Source organism: Myotis myotis, unplaced genomic scaffold (assembly GCF_014108235.1).
Source record: "Myotis myotis isolate mMyoMyo1 unplaced genomic scaffold, mMyoMyo1.p scaffold_m19_p_3, whole genome shotgun sequence".
Classification (NCBI taxonomy): Eukaryota; Metazoa; Chordata; class Mammalia; order Chiroptera; family Vespertilionidae; genus Myotis; species Myotis myotis.
The window spans coordinates 55,346,633-55,373,713 of NW_023416335.1; the positions used below are offsets into that span (position 1 = coordinate 55,346,633).

At 40.9% G+C, this 27,081-nt stretch overlaps 1 pseudogene; it reads right to left on the reverse strand.

The window, feature by feature from the left end:
• Nucleotides 1–24,217: 24,217 nt before the first annotated feature.
• Nucleotides 24,218–26,770, reverse strand: LOC118651128 (annotated as a pseudogene).
• Between the last annotated feature and the right edge of the window lie 311 nt (nucleotides 26,771–27,081).

Here is a 27,081-nt window from a genome sequence, read left to right on the forward strand (position 1 = left end):
GATCAGGTACCATCTTGAAACAAAGGCTAGGTGCTCTATTTTAGTTGACAACTGTGACACATAAAAAACAAGCAAGAGAGGGGGAAGGCTAAGGCCTTGAACATCACAGGCTTTAAAAAGCGTTTGAAGAAACCATTATGACAAGCAGGACTGGGGAAGCTGCTGCAAAAATGTATTCAGAAGAGTCATTAAAAAATGATGCTTTGTTTGCCTTGTGAATATGAGGTTTCCAGCTCGCTGCAGAGCTCGCTGCTACCGAGGAAATGAGGAGGTCTGCACTCTGCAGTTACCTTGCTCTCTTTCTTGGGGGGTAGGGGCTGGAAGGGGTTATGGAGGGAGGATCTAAGGTTTTCTTTCCTTTAAGCCTAAATGGATTTCTCTGGATCATGATTTCCCAGGAATTTCCTCATCACCAATGATTCTCAAAGAAGTTGACTATTTTCATAGCAGAATTATTTATTTGTCATGAAATAGCTGAATAATTTAAACACATTCATAGGAATTAACGAACATTATGGCTTTCTATGCTTTTTAGTTCAGAGAATGTAAGAAAGAAACGCCGTTTGATCAGCGTGGAGCTCCTGGCATCAGATCACAGAGGGAATTTGTTCCCATCCAGTCATCCACACGGCGGTGTGCCATGGGGGCTAATCGAAATTAGGCAGAGATTCAGTATTTGTTCAGTCTCTAAAGAAGCCTGGAGACCTGACTGACTTCTAAACTCCAGGAGGGTATGTTCTCCTGCAGGTCTTGTGGGTAGGTCTTGTGGGTACCTGTTTGGACACTTGTGTATATTTTTAAAAAGGAAATGTCCTTGGGGCTCTCCAAGTGAGCCCAGGGAGGGCCTTCTTTGAGTTCAGGTATAAATAGTTTCATGGTAGAAAAGATTATACCAGCACTGATTGCTTTAAGGCACGCCCAGTTCTCCTCTGCCAGCCACCTGTGCCGGCAGGGCTTACCAGAATAGCAAACAGTGGTCATCAGGGATTCAAGATGGTTTTGCACATTGTACCTCTCCTGGGAGTGAGGTGACCTGAAAGAAGGGCAGAGGTTATTTCTTCACTCTCTGCTTCAGCTACCTTGTAGATATTTGAAAAAATCAAAATGCGATTGTTGCTCAATGGCATGTCTTACAAATTGACATCCCTGTGCGACCTTATGAAAGTTCCTTCGCGTCTCTGAGCCTCAGTTCCTCGTGTTGAAACCGAGAAAGAACATCATGGGCTTTGTTGCCAGAACTAAATGAAACGTGTATAAGTGTCTGGGTTGGTGCTTTGTGCAGAGTATTCCTCTCATAAATAGAGTTGTTATGAATTCTGGGTATTAATGCTACTAAAGAAACCTCTTTTGGTTGTTATTCTTAAAAGGCAACTTTTTCCATATTGTTCTTCTATTTAAATAGGGCTGTGAGAAGATAGGATGGCTTATCTGGCATTTAGTTCAGCAGCAGTGTGGAGGAGTTCCCATGAGGAGAATTAACAATAAATAAAGACAATCAGATAGTGTCCAAACACACAAACAGTTTTTCTATATTTGAATGCTTCTTCTATTCAATAAAATAACAGTGGTACTACATAACCAGTGAGTATAAAGTTTTCCTTTTGTTGCTTTTTCCCCCCAAAATAGAAATACAACTTAAATAAACTCTACAACATCATCATACCCATTTGTATATGTTCTCAAAAATCCCAGAGTATATTTCACTTGTTAAATCCACCAACACCAAAGTAGGAAAGCCAATAATTTTTATCCCAATTTTTGAGAGAAAGAAACTAAATTTCAGTGGATTATTTTTTTAAGGCAAAAATGAGTTAAGCTTAGAGCTCAGATGTTTTGTGCTTTTATGCCACTGTATGCACCCGTTCATTCATCTATCCCTTCCATCCATTAAATAAACATTTATTTTATCTTATTGTTAGACTAGAGGACCAGTGCACAAAAATTTGTGCACTCCGGGGAGAGGGGGATCCCTCAGCCCGGCCTGTGCCCTCTTGCAGTCTGGGACCCCTCAGGAAATAACGACCTGCTGGCTTAGGCCTGCTCCCAGGTGGCAGAGGGCAGGCCCAATCCCTAGGTGCAGCCCCTGGTCAGGCTCAGAGCAGGGCTGATTGGGGAGTTGGGACACCGCCCCCTGTCATGCACAGAGCAGGGAAGATCAGGAGGTTGCGATGCCACCCTCAGTCACGCCCAGGGTAGGGTCAATTGGGGGGTTGGGGCATTGCCCCCTGTCATACTCAAGGCAGGGTCGATGGGCAGGTTGCGGCGCCACCCCCATCACGCACCAAGCAGGGCCAATCAGGGGGGTTAGGGCTCTGTACCCTGTCACGCACAGAGCAGGGCCCATCAGGGGGTTGGGGAGCTCCCCCCTGTCACTCACAGAGTAGGGCCAATAGGGGAGTTGGGGCACCGCCCCCTGTCACACACAGAGCAGGGCGGATCAAAGGGTTGGGGCGCCACACCCTGTCACACTCAGGGCAGGGCCGATGGGGAGGTTATGGCTCTACCCCGTCACACACAGAGCAGGGCCCATGGGGGGCGGTTGGGACGCCACCCTCTATCGCCCACAGAGCAGGGCCGATCAGGGGGTTGGGGCGCCGCCGCTGTCACACTCAGGGCAGGGCTGATGGAGAGGTTATGGCTCTACCCCGTCACACACAGAGCAGGGCCCCGTGGGGTGGGGCTGGGGGGCTCCCCCCTATCAGGCACAGAGCAGGGCTGATCAGGGGGTTGGGGTGCCTTCCCCTGTCATGAATAGAGGAGGGCAGATAGGGAGGTTGTAGCCCTGCCCCCTGTCACACACAGAGCCACAGGACAATCGGGGGTTTGGGCGCTGCCCCCTGTCACGCTGATCCCAGTGCAGGGAGCCCTCGTGGCTCCGCTGATCTCGGTGCTAGGAGGCATATTACCCTTTTACTATATAGGATAGAGGCCTGGTGCATGGGTGGGGGCTGGCTGGTTTGCCCTGAAGGGTGTCCTGGATCAGGGTGGGGGTCCCCACTGGGGTGCCTGGCCAGCCTGGGTGAGGGGATGATGGCTGTTTGCAGCTGGTCACACACCCTTCAGGGTGGGGGTCCACACTGGGGTGCCTGGCCAGCCTGGATGAGGGGATGATGGCTGTTTGCAGCTGGTCACATACCCTTCAGGGTCGGGGTCCCCACTGGGGTACCTGGCCTGACTGGGTGAGGAGCTGAGGGCTGTTTTCAGGCTGGCAGGTGACTGAAGCTCCCAACTGCTCCTTTTTTTCTTTTTTCTTTTTTATTCTGGGCCAGCTTTAGCTCTGAGGCTTGGCTCCAGCTCTTAGGCCTCAGATATCTGGTTTGTTTGGGTTCTATAATCGAAACACTGTTTCAACTCCAGCTCTGAGATCCCGGCTGGATGAAAGCAGGTTTCTGGGGTTTTGTTTAGCTTCTATGTTTGTGACAATGTTTCAAACTGCAAGCTCAGAGGCCGGCAGCGGCAGGCGGGGAACATTGGAGTCCTCCGTCACTGAAGCAAGCAAGCCTCATGTTCACTTCAAGCTGCCTGGCTGCCGGCCACCATCTTGGCTGGCAGTTAATTTGCATATCACCCTGATTAGCCAATGGGAAGGGTAGCGGAGGTATGGCTAATTACCATGTTTCTCTTTTATTAGATAGGATACTGGGTTCTGCATTATGGCAATATGAAAGCGAATTGTTAATTCATGAAAATGCCACTATATCCTAGAGATAGGTGTTATTTCAAATGATCACTTAATATAATTAGCACTAAGACACCAAAATGATTGATACAGTTGTGCTCTTAATTATATTCAGAGGAGAAATGTTGTTACCTATTGATGACTTTGAAGTTTCTAAATAGCACCCATCTTCCTTGAGCAGGTCTTGGCTAGGCCTCACTTCATAAAATAAATAAGATTTACAATCTGAGGGAGCAGAAGAGAAGTCATTCTCTTTGGATGTTGACTCACTCCCAAGTATTTGGGACACACAAAAGCAGAATTTTCCAGTCAATAAGTCACCATGCTTCCCCAAATTGTAGAGCAAGTGAAGGGAGGCCAAGATGGTTTATGGAAAATCCATTCTAATTGAAAACATTGGTGGGAATATGGGATTCCCCTTAATAATAGTTGGATCTGAGACTCCTAAAAATGAAATTCTACCATTCTTATTGAAAAGTCCTTGGGTATCAGAATTTGACACTTGTCGCACCTTCTGATTTTACATAGCATGTTGAGTATATGGTAAATTCCGTTTATTCCCCAGTGAGTCATATAAGGTGCATTTAAAATTGAATTAATAATTATACAACTATAACTAAAAACAATATGGAAAACTCTTTTTTTAAAAATAAGTAAAACTCTTGCTTGAGGAATCGAGATTACTATATTCCTAAAAGAATGAAGCACATAGGAAGACCTAGCAATAAGCTAAGGTTGCAACCATAGACAAAGGTCTTCCCCATATGCCAGTCTGAGAGGCTCAAAGGAGATATTTGTTGCAGAAGGCCACTGTGAAATGAGAAAGCAGTTAACATTTTAGGAAGAACAACACTATGAAGAGATAAAAATACCAACAAGTGAAAGGACTACACTATTAATAGAACAATTAGAAGAAATTTTAAAGAAAGATATTTCATATATTCAGAGAGATAAATAAGTAGGTTATTTCCATAAAACAAGAATGCTAAACAATGAAAAAGTAGACATATATGTGTATTTACTTATATGTAATGTATATAATTGTTGAAATAATATTCAATAAATAGACTTGAAAATATTTGACTATAAGATTAAAATTAAGTAACATAAAATGAAATCACAAAATAATAAGTAATGATGGGTGAGACATGAAAGACAAATTAAGATACATGTAGGAGACAGTTAAAAGGCCCAAAGCTTAGAATTCTGGAGAACAGAATTGGAAAAAATGGAAAGGAAATATATGTAAGCCAATAATGGCCAAGAATTTCCTAGAAAGACGGAGATACACAAGTACTGAGGTTTGCAACAAAAAGGTCGCATTACTGTGTCATAGGAGAACTGTATTTTTAACTTTAAAATGGCAGGCATCAGGCAGACAGAAATTCTCTTTGGAGCACTAAACTTTAAACATAGGGCTTGCCGGCGGGCATGGCTCAATGGTTGAGCATTGACCTAGGAACCAAGAGGTCACGGTTTGATTCCAGGTCAGGGCACATGCTGGGGTTGCAGGCCTGACCCCCATGATCCCCAGTGTGGGGAGTTGGGGTATGTATGGAGGGGTATGCATGCAGCTGATCAATGATTCTCTCTCGTCACTAATATTTCTATCTCTTTCTCTCTTCTTCCCTCTCTGAAATCAATAAAAATATATATTTTAAAAGTTATTTTTATGTTTTAATAAACATTGAAAAATTCACAGATATCCAGTAAAAATAAATAAATAAATAAATAAATAAATAAATAAATAAATAAAAGCAATGTGAGCTATTAAAAGCATGAGGCCACCTTAAGACAGCCAGTTGTGATTGTAATATGCTTCTAGGTAAAAACTTCCCACAAGCTCTTCTAACAAGGGAAAGATAATATTATAGTAAACCACTTCAAACCATAAATGTGTCAAATGCCCATTCTTTTAGATCTACTGTGCTTTCCACTTTGATTTTTTTAAATAAGTAAAAGGACATATCTGTAATTCATGAGTCAGCTACCTGATAATTAAGAAAGTATGAAATATTGCCTGTCAATTTGTTTCTTAAATTGAATTTTTAAAAATGATATATAATTTATTATTTAAAGCAATGTTGTAGACATGAGACGTTTAGAAAATTTCATAATGAATTCAATTGAATATGACAGAAAGGCAATGCACATATTTGCCAGAACAGCTTAGGTAATAGCATTAAGATATGAACTTACGACCTTTAAGAACTGTAGAAAAAAAAGTAATATAAACTTAAGCTTCCTTTTCAGATGCTTTAAAATTCCTATGGCATGTTTTGTCCCAAGATTAGACATTTAGCTACATAAGAGATACTGAATACATACCCAGGTACCAATGTGGGGAAATCTCTATTTTACATTGCAAAATCCTCTTCTGACCCATTTTCCCCCACGTCCTGGTTGCCCAAGAGCACATTCCCTCAAAGGCATAAAGTTGTAAGAGAAAGTATCATTTTCATATGCAGCTGGTATTCTGGTCCAGTTTCAGGATGCTGCTCCCAGACCCTGACCCAGAACAGCCCTCTGAAGAGAAAGGGTGCCTCTTCTTGAAAAAGGCTCAGCCCTCCAAGGGAGGGACATTTTTGGATTTGCCTTAGTTGGGCAAATTATGGTCCCTTTCCTTCCATACAGTTTGCAGAACAGGGCAACGGTGTGGACTATAGTGAACTCACTGGTGCTTGGTTCTCCACTCAGCATAGTCTCACACTGAGGAGTCCACACATGGGGCAGGGATGGTGCCGGGATACTTCTACCACTTCCACTGCATTTGTGCAGCCTTTGCTTCATCATAAGCCGACTCCATGCTTTAAAAAAAAATAATTTAAGATTTTTTTTTAGATTAAAATATGGATTATTGATTCAAAGCATTTGTTCAGCCAACAAATATATGAACTTTCTGATACAAGAGGAAATGCTGACATTGAAGAACGTATTCAAGATGAAATCGTCAACTTTTCAATTATGTGTTATTGTCCTTGAGATTTCCTAAAGTAAACTTGACAGTGAAGAAGATACAGAAGAATCCCAGCCACAGCAATGAATCAGTTACAAGACACTATACTCTTAAAACTATAGGATGTGCTTAGATGCTTATTTTAATGCTTTTTAGCCTTTTGCACAATCACCACACAATTAGGAAAGTAGCAAATCATTCTCTGTCCCTTTTAGGAAATATCTCCAACCCTCATAGCCTACCCAAGATACTCATCACAATTTCTTTGATTTTTGTGTCCTTTAGGCTTTGGATGAGCTAAGAATTAAGACCAAGGGTAGGTTCTTCTCTCATTGGGCCTGCTGGACCTCAGAAAACATGTCAACCACTGCCCATTTCCCTTGGGCCCCTGCCTCTGTGCAGCACATGCTGCTCTGCCAAGGCCCTGCGCTGAGGAGGGCTTCAGGCTGGCTAGGATCCTGCCTTTCTGGGGATAGAGGTTGGGCTCCTCAGAGACTCAGCAAAGTATAGACGGTGAAAGCTTAAGAGACTTTTGTATACAATAGGGCCACCCTCAGGTCAGCTGACACCCTGGTATTTCAGAGAGGCTTAGAAAAGGCTGCTGAGGTGCACGTGACCCAGAAAGAGGCAGGAGAGTCCCTAATTGACCCTTTGACCACAGACCCTCTACAATTGCTCGTTGGACCATCTGGAGTGCTCTTGCTATAGGGAGGCATGCAGCTAGCTCCTTTTCTCCTTCAAAACTTTTCTTAAATGTCACCTTATTCAGGCTCTTCTAACCTACTTTTTAAAAATTAGGCTCCTTATCCTCATTTTCCTTCTCTTCTTTGGTTGTTTTACTTTTCTCCATAGCATGAGAAATAATAATTGATTATATGAGTTTACTTTGTTGTTGTTTTTGGTTTTGTGTGTTGGTTTGTTTTGTGTGTGTCTGTGTGTGTGTGTGTGTGTGTGTGTGTGTGTGTGTGTTTCTCCCACAAGAATCAAGACAGGATTGTAATATTTATGAAGAAGGAGTTTTCATTTCATTTGATCACTGCTGTATCCCCAGTGCCTAGAACTGTGCCAGACACATAGGAGATTTGTTAAATCAAATGAATGAACTCACAATTTCTTCCATCCTTTTTTGTAAAAGGGGATGGTTCTTCAATTGTGCTCTTCTTATAACTTTGATCAGTCAATATTTCCCCTCTATTACATTCTAGTTTTTTCTTCTTCACTTTCTCTTCCCTGTCCACTGAGAATCATACTAAACTAACTACATCTCCCTTCAACCTTGATTCTTCCGTCCTACTTTCTTCCAGAATTTCATTCATGAACACGCATGCTTCATGTGCTGCTTTCACTTTTTGGTCCCATTTATCTACAACTCATTTAGTCTCTTTCTTCCATTCAATCATTTCTTTCAGTCCTCATATTACTGACATTTCTGAGCCTTTTACTTTGCTGATTGTTTTTGTTTTTCTGTACTTGTCCTCTCTGGAATTTGTGATATCTCTCCTCACTCCTAACTAGGTGTCTATGCCTTTTTCTGTTTCTCTAACTACCTCTTAAACCTCCAACATGCCATTCTCAATTCTCTTACCTTTCACTCTAAAAGCTCTACACAGGTGATCTCAACAAATCCTTAGCTTCAATAACCAACTAGAATACACAACCCTTAAACTTATGTTTCTGCCTGGAGCTTTTTCCTGAATTCCAATACTATATTTCTAATCAGTCTACCATTAAGTTGAAAAAGAAGAATGTGTTATAGAGAACAGACACATAAATTTATTATTTTATTAAATGTGATTAGGGCCATTTCTCATTTCATTTTCAAAGGATGAAAATAAGTTGTTATGATTCTTTCACTTTATTAGCTATGTGACTTAGAAAATATACATGAGCTCTGTCTTCTCATCAGTAAAATAAGAATGATACCAGTGTCTACCTAAGAGGGCTATTGACAGAAGTGTTCAATAAGTTAGCTGGCATTATTATTTTTTTAAAATGTTTAGCACATAGGAGAGTGCATGAACTCATATATGAGGTTTTTAGGTAAGATTTCCTGGAGGAGGTTATCTTTTTGCTAAATTTTTAAGAGTGGGTAAAAAATGAACCAGTTGATGAAGGGTAGGAAGGATATTTCAGGCACTAGAAACAATATAAATAATGACCTAAAGCTGTGGTTCAGCAAACCGCGGCTCGCGAGCCACATGCGGCTCTTTGGCCCCTTCATCGTGGCTCTTCCACAAAATACCACGTGCGGGCGCGCACGTACAGTGTGATTGAAACTTTGTGGCCCATGTGCAGAGTCGGTATTTTGTGGAAGAGCCGGTATTTTGTGGAAGAGCCACACTGAAGGGGCCAAAGAGCCGCATGTGGCTTGCGAGCTGCAGTTTGCTGACCACTGACCTAAAGGGTGGAAGCATCTGTTATGTGGGAGAAAATAAAAGCAGATATTTATTTATAGAGTGTAAATTTCAAGGTAGGAAAAGTTCAGAGATAACACTAGGAAATTAGATAGAGGCCAGGTCATGGAGAGCCTTGAATGCCATATTAAGAAATGTGGCTGTCCCCTATGAGTATTCAAGTTTGAATTTGAACCCTGGAAGTCAGTAAGTTTTTCATTCTGGGTAAAATCACTTTGACAGCAAACGGTAGGATGTCATTCAGAGTAACAAAATAGTGCATCTAGCCCTCGCCAGGGTGCCTCAGTTGGTTAGAGTATCCTACCACATATAGAAAGGCTGCGGGTTTCATGCCTTGTCAGGGCACATACCTAGGTTGCTGGTTCAATACCCCCATCGGGGCATGTATGGAAGGAAATTCATTGATATTCTCTCTCACACTGATGTTTCTTTCTCTCTCTCTTTCTAAAAATCAATAAGCACATTCTCATGTGATAATTTAGAAAAAGGTAGTGCATCTAGTTATGCAAAAATGGAAAGGATGGTGCCCACAATAACATGTAAAACATGTCTTAGGAACTTCCCAAAATAATTGGAAGTTTTGAGGGATGATAGCAATGTCATACTAGTTATCTGGGACAAAATCTGAGAAATAATGATTATGACTGTTCCTATGGCTGGATCAAACACAGATTATACAATTAACTCAAATGTGCCAAGCAGTAGTAAATGCAATCATAAAGATATAATCACAATGGCACTAAAAGGAAAGAATTAATTCAGGGAAGAAGAGATGGAACATTATGGATACGTGAAATTTTAAAATGTACACAAGGAGCATCCATTGTGGTTAAAACATAGTGAGAAATATGCAGAAGTGGTATAAAATGAAGCTCAAAACACAGCTTGGAGGTAAATTGTGAAAGGCATTTATTCTCTTGCCAACATTTTTTTTTGTTTTCTTCTATAAAGCTATCAGAATTGATATTTTCTCTTATTTATTGGTTTCTGAATGTATTTTATTTTTATGGAAAATGGAATAAAAGAAATGAAATTACTATGGTAAATGCTGGACAACATATTTAAATTCTGATTTTCTGATTATAGTATGTAATAGGTAGTAGATTTAAAATCTCTTTCACTTCAGAAAAAAGGAGAAAGAGAATACCAATCAGATGAGAACTGAAATCTTAATATGAAAATGTGCTTTACAATATATTCATTACATTTGTAACTGACCCAAATAATAAGTTGACCATGTTTATTGCACTTATTAATTCAGAATGTCTACAGCTTTAAGGTGAAGTAAGACGTCAAAACTATTTAGTGAAGTCTATATTCTGATTAAGAATATGTGTGCTGAGTTGTTTATTCATTCAAAGTAATCACAGCTAGTAATAATCTGTCTTATGTGTATGTATCTTATTTAATCATGAGAGAGTCCAGAGCATTTGGCAAACTAAAATGATTCAGTGTTCAGCCATAAGAATAATTGCTATTTTACGGAGTGAAATAGCATAATACAACCCACGGAAACCTGAAAAAAACTTAAATATACATGTGTTAAAATATATGTTTTAAAATAAATACTGTGAGTTCAAATTAATGATCTTGTTTATATACAGAATAGAATTTCAGAATCAGAGCATTTCAATAAAGCCAGAAGGGACCTTGACAATCACCTTCCCCAACCACTTCATTTTACAGATGAGGAAACTAATTTTTATGATTTTGATTTCTTGCTAGTTCCTATTAAATTGTAACATTACCTTCATGCCATTGCTTGCACAAATGATATCATATTATTTCCTAAAGTGACATTAAAATTACATATTAGTGAATTTGTATTACCACCACCACCACCACCCAATTCAGAAATTTAGATTCTAAAAGCTCCACCTATAAACTACTCAAGGTGGTACCAAGTACTTTGCCAGGAGGTACTTCTGAGAGTCAGAAATGGGTTAAGGTGAAGAGTGACAGTGGTGAGGAGTGGTAGTAGTGTAAAATTGGGGTGCCCCCATCCCTATGTTGCCTCCTGAATTGTACAAATGTGCTTGCCACTCTTTATGCTAGAGAAAGAACTAATGATAAGCTCTTTGTCATCATTTGGAGGCTGCAAAAAAAATCCAAAATACATAATTCCCCCGATGGTTGTCTTGGCATTTGAATGGGGGACTATTTTTAACCGCTGGTTTCACATGCTGACTCTGCTGTGTTAAGAGCAGACCCTGAAGTTCAGAGAACTATCCAACTACACTGGCTAATTTCAGGAAACTTCCCCTGCTTTGTTACTTTTTTCAATAAAAGTGTTGATTTAAACTCCTTCTGTGAGCTACCGGCTATGTTTTGGGTTTTATCTTCTCTTCCCCATCTCCTTTGCACATCTAGGTTCTTTCTACTCTAAAAGTCCCAGCTGACAAATCCTCTTATGTTTTCATCACTCCATCCAGCACTGAGGGTAAACTCAGGGTGTCTTTTCCACCTATAACTCACTTAATTTTCCATGACCATCATTTGTTACTTAACTGTTTCATGGATATGTTTGTCTTCTTAAATTAGATTATAAGCTCTTAAAGGGAAAAAACCTCTAAGTGTTACATAGTCCCTCAGCACCTACAAGCATCCTAAGGACATTTTGGGGCCTCAATACATAAATCTCGATGCTAAACCATGGATTTTGTTTACACTGCTTAGCTAAAGTCTGCCTACACAGTGAATTGTTTAAAAAATGAATATCCCAATATTTTAGAATGTAATGAAAATGACTAATAGGAGATAAATTTGATTAAAATCAAATCTTTCAATTATTATTCAATAAATTTTCTATTTATAGAGTTAAGGCCATAGATTCATTCACAGTGCTTTCAACTCACTAAAAAAAGAGCTGCCCTAAAATATATTAAAAGAACATTTTTCTATATTAAAAAAATCAGCAAATATTTAATGAATGAAGTAAGAACTACTTTCTTAATTATTCTAAGAATAATTAATGAAGAGAGGCAGTGAAGTGCAATGTCAAGAATATGGGCTTTGGGTTTAGATGGACAAAGGATGAGGTTGCAGCTCACTCATTTACTAGATTGTCCTCTTGAATCTTTGTTCTTATGTATAAAAGAGAAAGAATAATATGTCCCTCATTGGTTTTAAGACACTTAAATGAAACGAGAAATGTAAACTACTTAGTATGGAGCATCTCAAGTATCTGTTGAGCTAAAGCTCAGATAGAAGTTTTAGCTGTGCATGCTTAATATGGGTGTTTGTAACACCACTACATTGATAATGTCTACATCAAACACACATGCACTGATACCTCTTGTATGTATCAACGTGCATGGGGAAAGAGAAAGGTTTGCTTAGTGCCTCCATAGGATGTGAGAAGAGGGATAAGATGATGAAGTCAGCATGGTATTGGTTTATTACAGTGCTAGCCTTTCAACAGCCACCAACCATTCTTTCTCTCCTGGATACACATGATGCCACTCACATTACTAGTAAGAGAAGGAGTTTCTTTGAAACTGAGCTGGCCTTGTGACCTGCTCTGACTAATAGAACATGGTGGAAGTGATATTCTGGGACTTTTGAGCTCAGTCCTTAAGGGGTATGTCAGCTTCTGTGTTCTCCTTTTTGGAAAACTCTGGTATGGAAGCCAGATATGTAATGATGAATCCCAGTCTAGCACAATAAGTAGAGGCCATATGGAAAGAGGCCCTGAAGAATTAGAAACCATTTTTTATGTCCTAGTTCTAGCTAAGCGCCCAGCTGAATGAATTCACATAAATGATCCCAACCAATATCACATGGAGCAAAAGAACTGCCCATTATGGCAGTTCTGTCCTATCTTAATTTCTGACTCACAGAATCTTAAGAAATGATAAATAGTTATTATTTTAAGACTAAGTTTGTGGGTGGTTTGTTAGACATGGATCGGTACTCAAAACAACTATGCACACCTAAAAATTATATCCAACCTTTATGGAAAACAGGTATTTCTCCCACCTATGCAGAACTCAGAATTGCTCTCATTCAGAGGCCTCGAGGATATATATCAGTTATGTTTTTCAATGTGAGGATATAAAGCCTTGGGACCAGAGGGCACTGTACCCTGAAAGTGGCAGCAGCATATCCAGAGGCAAGGAGAGCAGTGGCCTCCAGATAGCAATGTCAACAAGGAGGCCTGTGCAGAATTACAAAAGCACACCTGAGCATGAGTAAGCCTTCCTCAAAACCTATCACAAACACTGGAGAAGAGGACTGAGAGGAGATATTCAGGTTCTGTGGGGTGGCAAGCCAGTAGGTGTGTGAATATGAGCTCCACCTTTGAACCAACTAACCTGGGGGAAAGGGGTGACTACATTGCATAAATGTAGTTCCTTGAAGCTATGGCATGGTGTATGTGGATTATAGGAGTGGAGGGAGGACATAGCTCAGTTAATGCTGGTCCTATTGTTTGTTTATATCTGTTAGAGCTTATTTTCTGTGTTGTAATTATTTATTAACTTACTCCTTATTGAAGGTTGAGACTTTTTCTATACCCCTAGCAAATGGAAAGCCACTGGTATAGTAGCCATTCAGAAAACATTAGTTCCCTTTCCCCTAACCTACTGGGACATCCCATGCCTGTCTCTACTCTTGTTTCTAGCAACATGGCCATGTGCTCTGGGCTATCAATGATAATAAGTAAGGTGTGTTTGGCACCTGAACATTTTTCAAAGTGCTTTGACATAGTTATAGAATTTAACTTACAGAGGGATGTAAGTATTATAATTTTGACCTCTCAGCAGAAAAGGAAGATTCAGAGAGATTGTGCATCTTGTGTGTGGGCTTTCTCAGGGTCAGAAGAGGCTGGATAAGAGTGTAACAGCCTTGTCCAGCAGGTCAGGAGTATCAGCCAGGGTATGATCCAAGACACAATTGCATTTCCAGGAACCTGTCTTGAAACTGGGAAGTTTCTAAGATGAAGTGTGAGGTGAATAAGCATCTGAAGCAGTGATTCGGAGAGAAGGGAGCAGGCCTGGGCCCCATGTACCATGCTGGTTGCTTTGAGTAGATGTAGGACTTTGTTAATAGCAGGACTGCCCATGTAAATGGTTTCCAGAAAGAGTTTTATTTTTTTTAATTTTTTTATATTTTTTTACGTAGAGGAAGGGAGAGGGATAGAGAGTTAGAAACATCGATGAGAGAGAAACATCGATCAGCTGCCTCCTGCACACTCCCTACTGGGGATGTGCCCGCAACCAAGGTACATACCCTTGACCAGAATTGAACCTGGGACCCTTGAGTCCACAGACTGACACTCTATCCACTGAGCCAAACCGGTTAGGGCATCCAGAAAGAGTTTTAAAGGCAGAGATGTGTGGCTGCTTAAAGAAGTCTGACAGTATGGAAGGGCCTAGTAGTGCATGAGACTCAGGAGGCCCTCAAACTTGTGCAGTTCCTCCAAGCCCTCATAATGTGTGCTTCTCCCAAGTCATGGCATCCTGCTACAACCACAGATGGCCCCTGCCTCTGACTCCCAGGATGCCACTTGGCAACTATGAAATCTTGGGTCACTTAACCTCTCTGATGCCTAGCTTCCTTCCTTGTAAACTGGTGTTATGCTCTCTGTCTCATATGGAGAAGAGTGCATAAAGCAACACAAAGCCCTGATTTTAGTGCCTGGTGAGAAAGGCCTTTCTACACATTAGCTCCTCTAATCTCTCCAATGGCAGCAGGAAAAGACTCTAACTGCCCTATAATGTTGTTACATATTCATAATGAAAAACTTTTAATAGAAAATATTTTCCCCCTCCAAATTACACACAGCCCTGAAGACTCTGAGCCTCTTGGAAAATTGACTCTAGAAGGAAGCTATTGCAGCAGGGGCAGGAAGTTAGGGGTGACCAGGCCAGCAGGGGAGGGCAGTTGGGGGCAATCGGGCTGGCAGGGGAGCAGTTAGGAGTCAATCAGGTTGGCAGGGGAGTGGTCAGAGGGTGATCAGGCTGGCAGGCAGGCGAGCAGTTGGGAGCCAGCAGTCTTGGATTGTGAGAGGGATGTCCAACTGCCGGTTTAGGCCTGATCCCAGATTGGAGAGGGTACAGGGTGGGCTGAAGGACACCCCCTCCAGTGCAAGAATTTTGTGCACCAGGGCTCTAGTATATAAAATAAAGTGTTATAGCAAACAACATTAAACAATTCCTTTGTTCTCAAAGATGTGAGGATATGAGACAAAATCCCCATCATCTCCTTTGGGATGTGGAAAATGTGGTGTGAATTGGCTTTCCTTATGACAGCTAGGACACCACTCCTTATGACAGTTTTTTATTAATGCCACCTTAAAGTCACTTAATATTTATTGGCAGTTAGTAATTTCAAATTTTTTTTTGCAGTTGAAGATATGATTTTGCATATTGAATTGCCTTATCTTTCATAAGTCACCTGCATCCCACTCCCAAAAGACAGCCAGAAATACATTATCTTCTAATTTCTAGATATCAGGAATGTCTCCCATTGGATGTGAATACCAAATACTTATGAACCATAAAGCCTAGTGTTTATATGAACACCTATCTTAATTAAGCAGTGGTTTATAAAAAGAAGAAATGAAGCAACATTGGCTGTGTGCTTATTATGAACCAATTATTAATCTAATATATTTATGTAAATAATCTACATTTTAATCCTCAAAGTACCCTTCAAAGTAGATATTACAATACTGAATCTATAGATCAGTAAACTGAGTCTTAAATATTCATAACATTAGCTAACACTTATTGAATAGTTACTATGAGAAGATTACTGGGCTAAGTGCTTTACATTTACATTTACATTGCAAAGGGCATGTTGAATCCTTATAACAACTCTAGGAAGGAGGTGTCATTATTATACTCATTTTCAAGATGAGGAGACAGTGGCTTACATAAGCTAAGTAACTTTCCCAACTGCCCTCCCCTGCTGGCCTGGTCACCACTAACTGCCCTCCCATGCCATCCTGGTCACCCCAACTGCCCTCCCCTGCTGGCCTGACCGCCCACAACTACCCTCTCCTGCTGACATCTTATGGTAGCCATCTTTGACCACATGGGGGCAGCCATTTGTGTGAAGGCCTAAGGGTCAATTTGCATATTACCTCTTTATTATATAGGGTAAGTTAGGCTACATGATAAATTATGGGGTGGTTCAAAGATTGATGAAAATAATATTTCAAACTGACATAATGTGCTTTCAATTTTGTTTTCTACCAAATCAGCAATATAAGAACTCTATGAGAGGTAGACAGAACTCAATGAGAAGACATACTTCCTGGTTCTCAGAAGTTAGTCAGTTTTGTGGATCCAAGAGCTGAGTTCTCTCCATTAGGCTGGAACACAAGCTTTTTACTATTTAAAGGTCTACTTTTATAATACACGCCAGTTCTTGCTATGCCGCAATCATGCACTTCTGTGTTCTTATCATATCATCTAGATTGCAAAGAGACTTGGCCATGCATTTCCTGACAAAGTGTGTTATTTCCCACTTTGTAGTACAACAGCTTGTATTAGACTTTGATCATCAGCTTGTAATCATTTTAAAATAGTTACTCACCTTTATATAAAGAATTGCAGAATAAGCATTGTTCTTATAGTGAATCTTCTACATAGAAAGTACCCAAGAGGTAAAATATTGGCATCTAAAATTAAAGGAATAAAAAATGCATAAGCTGTTTAATGTACAGATAAAAGGAGAATTCAAAGTTTTCTTCACAAGGAATTCATTTTCTAAGAAACAACTTCAATTAAAATATCTGATAAATAAAAGCAGAGGATTTTAAAGCATTTTGACAAAAGATTTAATAATTTAACATTTTTCTTCTTTTTCTTTGAAAGATTGTAAAAATGTAAATCTCATTTACTTAAATGTGATAATATAGCCCTACAGAATTCTTCTTAAAATGAATAAGATTCTTAAATTTATTTTGTTGAACAAGACTGGAGACTTAAAATGTAACAAAGAAAAATAAAATCTAAAGTATTATGGAATGAAAACAAGTATATGATTGACATAAAGTTGTAAGGAGAGATCCATATAATAATGAAGAAGAATTCAGAAAGAAGAATAATCAAACTCTGTAGGTAAATGGGTCAGGCAAATATCTCACCCTTATATCATTGTAGGACAGAAGGGAAGTTTGCAGCCTATATGTACTAGTTTGTTACCTACCACATGCTTGCATCCTGTACTTAGAAATAGGAACCAGGAAAGGAAAGGAGTCTGGATCTTTCTTTCTGTTGACAGGACTTTTCCTATTGTGCCTGAGGTGTCCTACAGAGCAAATGCTCTAGTAGGTTAGAGAAGAGGATAGAGCCACATGTGAGCACTTCAACTGGCTGTGGATAAATATCTACCAGTGTATTTGTCATGTACTTTGATCCGGTATGGTCAAGCAATTTCCGAGAGACAGTTCTGGCTCCCCAAAGCTGTTTAATTACAAGTGCTTTCTCCAGCCACAAGGATGAGTGTGAATAATAATAATAATGTAGACAATAACCAAAAATTATTCCACAAATAAATACTTATTTATCAACTCTGACATCAAGAAACTGAGATTTACTGAAATCCCATTTGCTGTGGTCAAAAAGTTATCAAATCAATAGCATGAAGAAATGGAGTGAGAGGACATGTGATAGAATAAAAGAGACTTAAATCACAACACCAAATAAATGCAAAACTTGTATGAACCCTAACTTGAACAAAGTAACTGGAAAAAAAACATATTTGAGAAACTTAAACATGAGCTGGCATTAGATAATTTTTAAAATATTGTTGATTTTGTTAAATGCAACAAAGGTATTGAAGTTATATTAATGAAAGAGGGAAGCTGGTGCTGGCAGCCAGGAGAAGGAAGACCTACCTACTCTTGAACGAATTTTGTGCATAGGGCCTCTAGTATTTGAAATAAAAGTGAGAACAGGAAACCCCTCCAGAGAGCATACCTTCTAACTATGGTTCCATATTATTTTCCGTATTAACTTTTAAAGACTCCAAGAGCACATATTTGAGAGCCTGGACTTTCCTCAAGTCAGTCTCTGTTCTGATGACTTTCTGGTTCTCACACTTCATAGCCTGCTTACCTGATCCCTGTCTAAGTCCCAGGATATAATAGCTTCTGAATACTGAGATTCAAGAAATCTATATCTTTACCATTCATTGGCTTTTTAAAAAATGTTTGAACTGTGGTTCCTCAACCTTCAGACGATATTATTGAATCTTTTCATCCTGAGTCTGAGAGCAGGACTAGCTACATAATTTGTAGGACCAGTGGAACATTAAGGAATTAATAAGGAATTTGCCCAGCCAATGTGGCTCAGTGGTTGAGCGTCAAGCTATGAATCAGGAGATTTGATTCCCAGTCAGGGCGTATACCCAGGTGGTGAGCTCGATCCCCAGTGTGGGGCATGCAGGAGGCAGTCTTTTGATGATTCTCCCTCATCATTGATGTTTCTATCTCTCTTTCCCACTCCCTTCCTCTCTGAAAGCCATATATATATATATATATATATATATATGACAATAATTTTCAGAGCATTGAAGCAAGTGTGGGTTGCTTTTGAGTGTGAGGCATTGTGTGATGCCACAGGTTGCACACCCATGATGCTAGCATTGTCTGAGAGTAGTTACAGAGTGTAGCTTGATGTATCTATAGAGTATTACATAGTGTGGAAAACATTCAATTCTGCATAGCTCAGATAAGGGAGTAAATAAATGGGTGAAATAGGCTCTTGGTAAGCATTTTAATGAATTAAAGCATTAGTAAAACATTTGTTTCTGACATTTATATGTATAGTAGCAACAAATCCAAGAACTAAAAATTATTTTCAAAGTTGATCTCTCGATATGATAATAGAGAATCTAGATAGTCTGAACATATTTCAGTCAGTGATTCCATGGACTTGGCTAGAGTTCCATATCAAGTCATTGAAGACATGCTGCTTGCTCTCATTAGAAACAGTTACCTACCAGGCTTCAAGCCATTGACTGCTGGTCCCCTCTAGCCTTTCTATTAGAGCTCATTGTTTTTGGTTCATTTAGCTTTCTATCCCACAAATGAGAATGATCAGTGATCACATCTGCTGATCAAAACAGCCCAGGCAATGCTGTAAACTTATACTAACTACATGAGCAATATCTCTGTCCTGAGGGAGGAGAAAGAAAGGTGGTGAGAGGAAAGATGGGCAGAGGAGTGAGAGTATTTAACGTCTCTATATTAGATGCAATGATTGTAATATAAATAAGAAATGGTCTCCCACCTCAAAGGGCTTGCCACTGGTAGAGAGAAACATATATATATACACAAATATTTGCCAAAGTATTCTGGGTGCTAGGCTATACTGCTCTAGTTTATTTTTCCAGTTGCCTTCACCTTACTCCTTCTTGCTCTTTCCACTGCCACCCTATCCCCTACCCATACTCACTCCTCTATCACTACCAAGCAACAATTCTGAATTTAGTTAAATAAAATAGATGCCCTCCTTATAAATCTGTCAGAGAGCCCTATTCTGATTGCTTAAGATGTGGAGCCCAGACAAACAGGCAGAATTTCTTTTGGCAAAAAAAATGGTATTAAAGGCTTAGCCAGACTTCCTCCTGGGAGAAAATGGCAGAGTTCTGTCACTCGGGTGTGCAAACAGACAGGGAAGAAGGCCAGATGCTGTCCCCACACACCTGTCAGCTTTGCTGCTCTGGAGACTGGGAGCTCTTTGAAAGCTCTGACCCACCATAAGGTGTCACACTATCTAGATTTGTCCTGTGGTGGCAACAGGCTCTCAATAAATACGAGATGAGACAGAGGGGATACTTGTGACCCTCGGGAGGTTTTGCCGGAAAGCACTGTAAAGTCAAGGTTTCCATCTGAGATCAATGCCCATTGATTTATATGTTCAAAACATAATCCAGGGTTGGAACCTAAGGACTGCATTCATAGCTCTTATTTTTCATTACCATGTTAAAGAATTTCTTTTCTGCCATTTTCCACCTGTACTTTCTCGTTGGTCATTTGTCTTATCTAGCTGTTCTAGCTGTGATAGACATTGATTAAAAGAAGCAGTAAAGATCAGTAGAAGGATAGGGGTTTTACAATTTTTGCCTAAATGTTAGGTGTCATTCCCTTATTCCCTTCTCACCTGTGCTTGTGATTGCAAGATTACCTGTTTTCCTGGTACGTCCTTGTAAAGGAAACCACTCATTTCCCAAAGGACAGGGTGTCGCTGTCTTCTGAGTAACCATTTCACCAGGTGCCAGATAACCTAACTGGGTGAAATCCCAGGGAGCAAAGACCTACGTGCCAGTCTTTCTCAGACACTGTCCAGACAAGGGCAGAAAGTGAGAATAACAAATGGTGTGAAAGAGAAACACCGTGTTTAAAATATAGGCCAAGAATTTTGTGAGTAATCTTCTATAACCAAATCCACACAATCCCCACACAACCAATTGAAGCAACAAACTGAATTAAAGTTAAAAAAAAATAATGAGGTATTTCCTCCTCTTTGGTTCCCTATTTAGTGGTAAAGTGGATATATTCTAATTATCTGGTAAACTGGTTCCCTCTGCACCAGCAAATTGAACTGTTCAGGGATAGGATGGTTTCTGAATTACCTGAACTGCTTACCCACACTAATCATGAATATTTATGAAATTTGAACTTCACTTTGTGCTCTGTAAACATAGCCTGAATTATTCAGATTGTTTGTCTATACTGTAATAAGTGGAAAATTCTCCTTGTACCTTATTTTTAGTATTAACAAATAAGCACTATACTGTTTTGGGTATAAGGGCAAAATAAGACAAAGGCATTCACATCCCTTTATTATAGCCCCCCATTTGCCATGTTTGTATCTGTGAAATGATTTGTTTATGTTAAACATATATTTTGTGTTTGATGGTTCAATGGCGTTTAACCTATGGCTAGGCTTCAAATTAGTTAAGCCTTTAAAACATATCAGTGATTGTGTAATTCAATCAGATAGCCTAGCAGGAGATTAATTGGAAACATATGTGTCACAGTGGCATCCCAACTCCTCTGACCATAGAAGAGAAAGGGATTGGCTCTTGTGCTAGCCAAAACAGCATGGGCAGGGCAATGGGCAGCGCCTTCATGCAGCTGACATGGGCCCATTAGCAGGGGACCCCAGGAATAGGCTTCAACTGAGCATTTAAAAAATTAGGCTTAATTAGAGCAGCAAAAAGATAAGACTAAATGATTTGTTATTTTATTCCAAAGTCTATGTATGCTTGTGTGCATGTGTATATACATAAATATATGTAAAAGTATATTTTATGTTCTTCAGCATAGTACCTTCAAGATAGCTTCAGCATACCAATAAAAGAAAGCATGTTTTATTTTGCAGGTTTTTTCACACTTCTGCAGGCAGCTGAATGGCAGTTCCTCTGGTGTGAATTGGTTTGTTTCTGGTTTCACTGTGCAATGAGATCAATTGTCGAGATGATATGAATAGACAGGACGTCCACTTCCTGAGTTGCTTGTGGACTATATTGTAGTTGTAGACTAAGAGAGGGGTAGAGCAAGTGGGTTGGATTTTCTGGGCTCTTAACAATAACAGGGTACTTAAACTCTAAGAATTGGTTTTTAAATAAAGAGAGTAGAGCTAAGTCTAGTCAAAAGAAGTGGCATATTTAAATCCAAATGCTTTGCGTTCAATACATTTTGTCTTGCTGCATTTGGTGTTGTTTAGATGTGGTATTTGTGTTATAATTTATATTATTTAGTGGGGATAAAAAGAAGAAAAACTTCTTTTATGTGATTTGATGCAGAATTTCCATAGATAGCTATCATCGTGTGATAATTTGTTAGTCCTAGAGGTTGTAGGCTGGAAATGATGACCCTAGTCAGCTGTGAAAACATGGGACTCTGCAGATTACCTGGGAATATTTTTATTGTTGTAATTAGCTAGTTATTAATATTAATAATAGGAGAGGAGCAAAAGGAAGGCCAGACATTATAAGCATAGTCATCTGGGCAGCTTCACCAGGAAGCTGTAACTTTACACTCCCCAGGAAATCACCAGTCCATTCCCTGCAAGTTTTCAGACTAGACCCTTCCCACAAAGGAGTGAGAATGGAAGCTTTGATGCACTCCTGGTGAAGGGTTTGTAACCAAAAAGAATTTCCAACTGGATAGCAAAAAATACATATATTTTTAAAATCTCAAAAACAGAGAGTCTATTATTGAAAGCCTTTTCATACTCTTCTCTTGCCAAAGCAATTTCCACTATTCTTTTCAATACGGAAATAAGTTTATAAGTTAGCCTTTTTTTAAAAAAAATATGTTTTTATTAATTTTAGAGAGAAAAGAAGGGAGAGGGATATAGATATAGAACACTGATGAGAGAGAAACATCAATTGGCTGCCTGCTTGCCCCCTACTCGGGATTGAGCCCACAACCCAAGCATATGCCCTGACAGGGAATTGAACAGGCAGCCTCTTGGTTCATGGGTTAATCAACCACTGAGCCAGGCTAACTTAGCTTTTTTTATATTAAGAAACTATAAATATCTTTTTGGCAAGAAAAGTCTATGGTTTCAAGTCTCAGGGAAACAGAAAGTCTGCTCTTTATGTAGGCACTTTAAACTCATCATTCACATCCTACTTCAGATTGATAGAATATTTTATAATATAATGTGTTGTAACTACCCTCCTCTTTTTTATAAGATACAATTCTTATAGACTATTTAATTGTAGATATTTTGACTTGTGACCTTAAGAGCATAAGGTCATTTTGAATCAATTTAAATAATTCCTTAAATGTCTAACCATTATGCTGTACAACCAGATCTAATATAAAATAATATTGAATGTCAACTGTAATTGAAAAAAATTCACCAGTGGGGGAAAATAAAATAGCATTTCTTTTTTCTAAATATATTTTTATTGACTTCAGAGAGGAAGGGAGAGGGAGAGAGAGATAGAAACATCAATGATGAGAGATAATCATTGATTGGCTGCCTCCTGCATGCCCCACAATGGGATCAAGCCCGCAACCCTGGCATATGCCCTTGACCAGAATCGAACCTGAGACCCTTCAGTCTGCAGGCTGACACTCTATCCACTGGGCAAAACTGGCTAGGGCACATTTCCCTTTTTTTTTTTTTTTTAAAGTTATTTTAAACCAAATCTTTAAAAGTTTAGTTAAAAAATCACAATGAAATAAAATCTTGACATATACATATTCCATTAGATTTTTTTTACCATAATCAAATTTATTATTCCAATGGCACTAATATAGCTTTGAGGTGCTCACAATGACATTGCACAAGATTTCCTGCCCTCTAGCTTCTGTCCAAACAGAAATGTCTACTTACTTGTTCTTTCCCCCTTTCTGGAGGAAAATCCACTGTGGAACATTTACCCAAATAAACCTATTAATGTGTTTTAATTAATTAATTTTTTTTTTGGACATTTGAAGTGTTTTTTCCCCCCCAGAAATAAAAGTGTTGGTTCCCACCTCCCTGACAAGCTAAATAAGTCCCTGTAGCCAGGGAATTTCTGTTGCCTCTGAAATCTTGAAATAAATATCGAAAGAAACAGCACCAAGTGTTCATGTTGAGCAATGGCACAGAGTGGCCCCAGAACCAGTCAGGTGAGTGGCACTGTGCCTGGACAGTCTCAAGATGTTGTGGAGAATGAAGGTTTGTGTGGCAAGCTGGCATGGCCATGTCATACTCAGCCCCACATTGGGCGCCACTTGTGCCACGCCAACACGGCCACGGGTTAACCTGAGGAAGGGTGGGAGGTGGTGAAGGATTTAGAAAAGACAGACAAGAGAACGAAAGCTGAGTCTCGGCTGGACGCTGCTCTCTGATGGAGAGACAGCAACAGCACCCGCAAGCCAAGTCTTTATTTTATAGGCAAATTCCACTAGGTAAAGTAAGAGTGTGGTTAAGATGTTTAAAATCTTCTAATCTACTCAATTACATGCACCTGAACTCTATCAAGCCCACATTACTCAGACACGTGGGGCCACATGTCTTGCACGGGACTTGCAAGTGGCAATGAGTGGACTGGGACTTGCATGTGGCAATGAGAGGACTATCCCCTCTCATCAGTCTGAGGCTTGAACCTGTCCAAACACTGTAGCCACTCTCCACAGGTTTGTTGTGGTTGATCATGAGCCGATGAGGGGGTGGCCCCTGGGTGGCAGGCTGCAGGAAGGGCAACCTACAATTTGTCCAGAAAGTTTTCCAGGGCTGGGATGCCTTCCTTCAGGCCTTTGTGCTTGAATGTCTCAGCCACCACCTGGCTGGGGAGGCTGGTGTTACCAAAGAAGTCTCCCGGCAGGATCTACCAACGGTCAAACACACACTGTGGAAAAGCCTGGCCACCTGTGTTGGATCTCAGTTTGGTGGTGAAGCCAAAGGACTAAATGATGGGCAGGTAGGCCTTCACAACAAACATGGGGGTGCCAGCCACCTGGGACTCCTCAAAGACATGGCCCTGCTTCCTGTTCAGGGCTCTGTAGATATCACCAACCACTTGCTCTGGACACTAGATTTCCACAAGATAGATGGGCTTCAGGAGTAGGGCTGGGCAGTTAGCACACTGGTGTAGAGGCAGCACCGGGCTGTGGGGATGATCTGGCCACCCCTAAGGCGGATAGCATCAGCATGCAGTGTTACATCATGGACATCGAAGCGTACACCTTGCATGTTCTCCTCACACAGTGCCCTCTCTTTTGTGACTCACTGGAAGCCTGCCTCTATGCTGTCGTTGATCTCGTTGAGATACTGCACACCTTTGATGATATCAGTAATGATATTGGGTCCAACGCCAATGGGCCTGAAGTACCAGATCTTGCAGGCCTCAGCCACATCCCACTCGTACTTCTCAGCCAGATATCAGCCAGCTGCTTGAGCTCCTGGCAGACAGACACTTCACCCTTGTCAATGCCCTCAGCCAGTCTGTTGGGGAAGGACCGAGTCCTCATGTACAGTTCATTGTCCTTATTGGGAGACTTGGACAGGCAGAGCACATTCGACTCCTCACTGATTGTCTCATGATAGGACACAACAGGATCGGATTGCTTGATGGTAATGTAGACATGGTCCTCCTCCAGGTCTTTCAGGCAGATCTCCAGGTGCAGCTCACCAGCCCCAGCAATGATGTGCTCCCCTGACTCCTCAATGATACACTGCACCATAGGGTCTGATTTGGCCAGGCACTTTAAACCTCCACCAGCTTGGGCAGGTCAGCCAGATTTTTAGCCTCACAGCAACCCTGATGACAGGGCTCATGCTGAACTTCATCACCTGCATGTTGGGGGCATGCTCAAAGGTGGTGATGGTGCCTGTTTTCACAAGGAACTGGTCCACATCCACCAAGCCCACAATGTTCCCGCAAGGCATGCCCTCCATGGGCTCCACATAATGGCCCATCATCAAGATTGTTCTCTGGATGGGCTTCAGGTACAGGTTCTCCTTCTTCCCTGGTGTGTAGTTGGGCCCCATGATCCTGACCTTCAGGCCAGTGGACACCAGCCCTGAGAAGACTCAGCCAAAGGCATAGAACCGGCCTTTGTCAGAAGTCAGCACCATTTTGGAAATGTACATCATAAGGAGTCTTTGGGGGGTCACAGCTTTTAATGCCCATGGCTGCCTCATCGTTGTGTGTGTGTGTGGGGGGGGGGGGGGTGCCTCATACAGTGGTACTTCTGGGCTGTCACAGGGGAGGGCAGGTGGATGGTGATCATCTGCAGCAGGGCATCACCAGCAGTGCATCACAGCCTTCAGAAGTGATTTGCCTTCTTTGTCCTTATCTTCACTGTCCAACTTGATGTCCAGTTTTTCAATCAATTTTCCTGTCTCCTCTTTCTTGAAATTCATGATAGCTTCAGATACCTTGAAGAAGGGGTCCAGGATAAGCTGGCAGAATGTCCATGGCAGCTTCTTGCCATCAGGGTTGGTGGCGGACTTTTGAATTTACCATTGGCTGGATCAAAGTACCGGTCACCCCACAGCTTCTTCATCATGTCCTCCACTTTCCTGGCCTGCTCAGCAGGCCCCAGCTGGCCCTCACCCTTGGCAGCAAATTTGACCACATACATCTCTGCAAACTGCTTCAGGGTGAAGGCCCAACCATGGAGACCAGACCCAAAGCCAACAGTCCTGAGGACAGGGTCAGTCATGATGCTGTCCATGGGGTCACTCTTGCCCTCTCCATAGGTGGAGATGATGATATTGACATTATCCACAATGTGCTGGAAAGTCTGATAGAGTTCCTCAGACTCCAACTGCAGCTCAAGCAGAGCCCAGTCCATCTTGTTCATCATCAGAACAGGCTTAATGCCTCTGGGGTGCCTGCCTCAGCACTGTCTCCGTCTGCACACACATGCCAGATACACAGTCCACTACCACCAAGGCACCATCGGTGACACGGAGGACAGCTGTCACCTCCAAGGAAAAGTCCACATGTCCAGGAGAGTCAATGAGATTGATAAGGAAACCGAAAGCATCTTTGCTCTGCTTGATGAAGTTCAAGTCATTCTCTGAGGTCTTGTACTGGTAGAAGAGGGAGATGGCCGTTGGCTTGATGGTGATGCAACATTCCTGCTCATCAGTGAAGTGGGTCTCCCCAACCTGGGCAGAGTCAATGATACCAACCTTACACCCCAAGGAGTCCATCAGCATGGTCCACGTGGGCGATCACAGACATGTTCTGTATATTGGCCTTCTTGTCCATGATGGTCCAGATCTGATCTGCTCTGAAGTTCACCATGGTGGCAGATGGTGGTGGATTCTCCCAGACAGATCTGAGAGAAGGAAATTGCACCAAAGATGTGGCAACAAGGGTGGAAGAGCTCCACTAGATTTTAAATTATTGGGTGACTTATTTAAGAAATTTTTCTTATTTAAAATGTAACTTTGAAAATAGGAAGCCATTTTTATGGTTCTATTCAAAGGCAGCTTTTAAAAAGATGCCTCTTATTTCAGTTCTTTGTGGTGGGTGAAGACCATAAATATATTTTAACCCTTTGAGTGCCAACCAATATCCTAGGAACTATGCTAAAATTGCCAAGGCATTTTTGC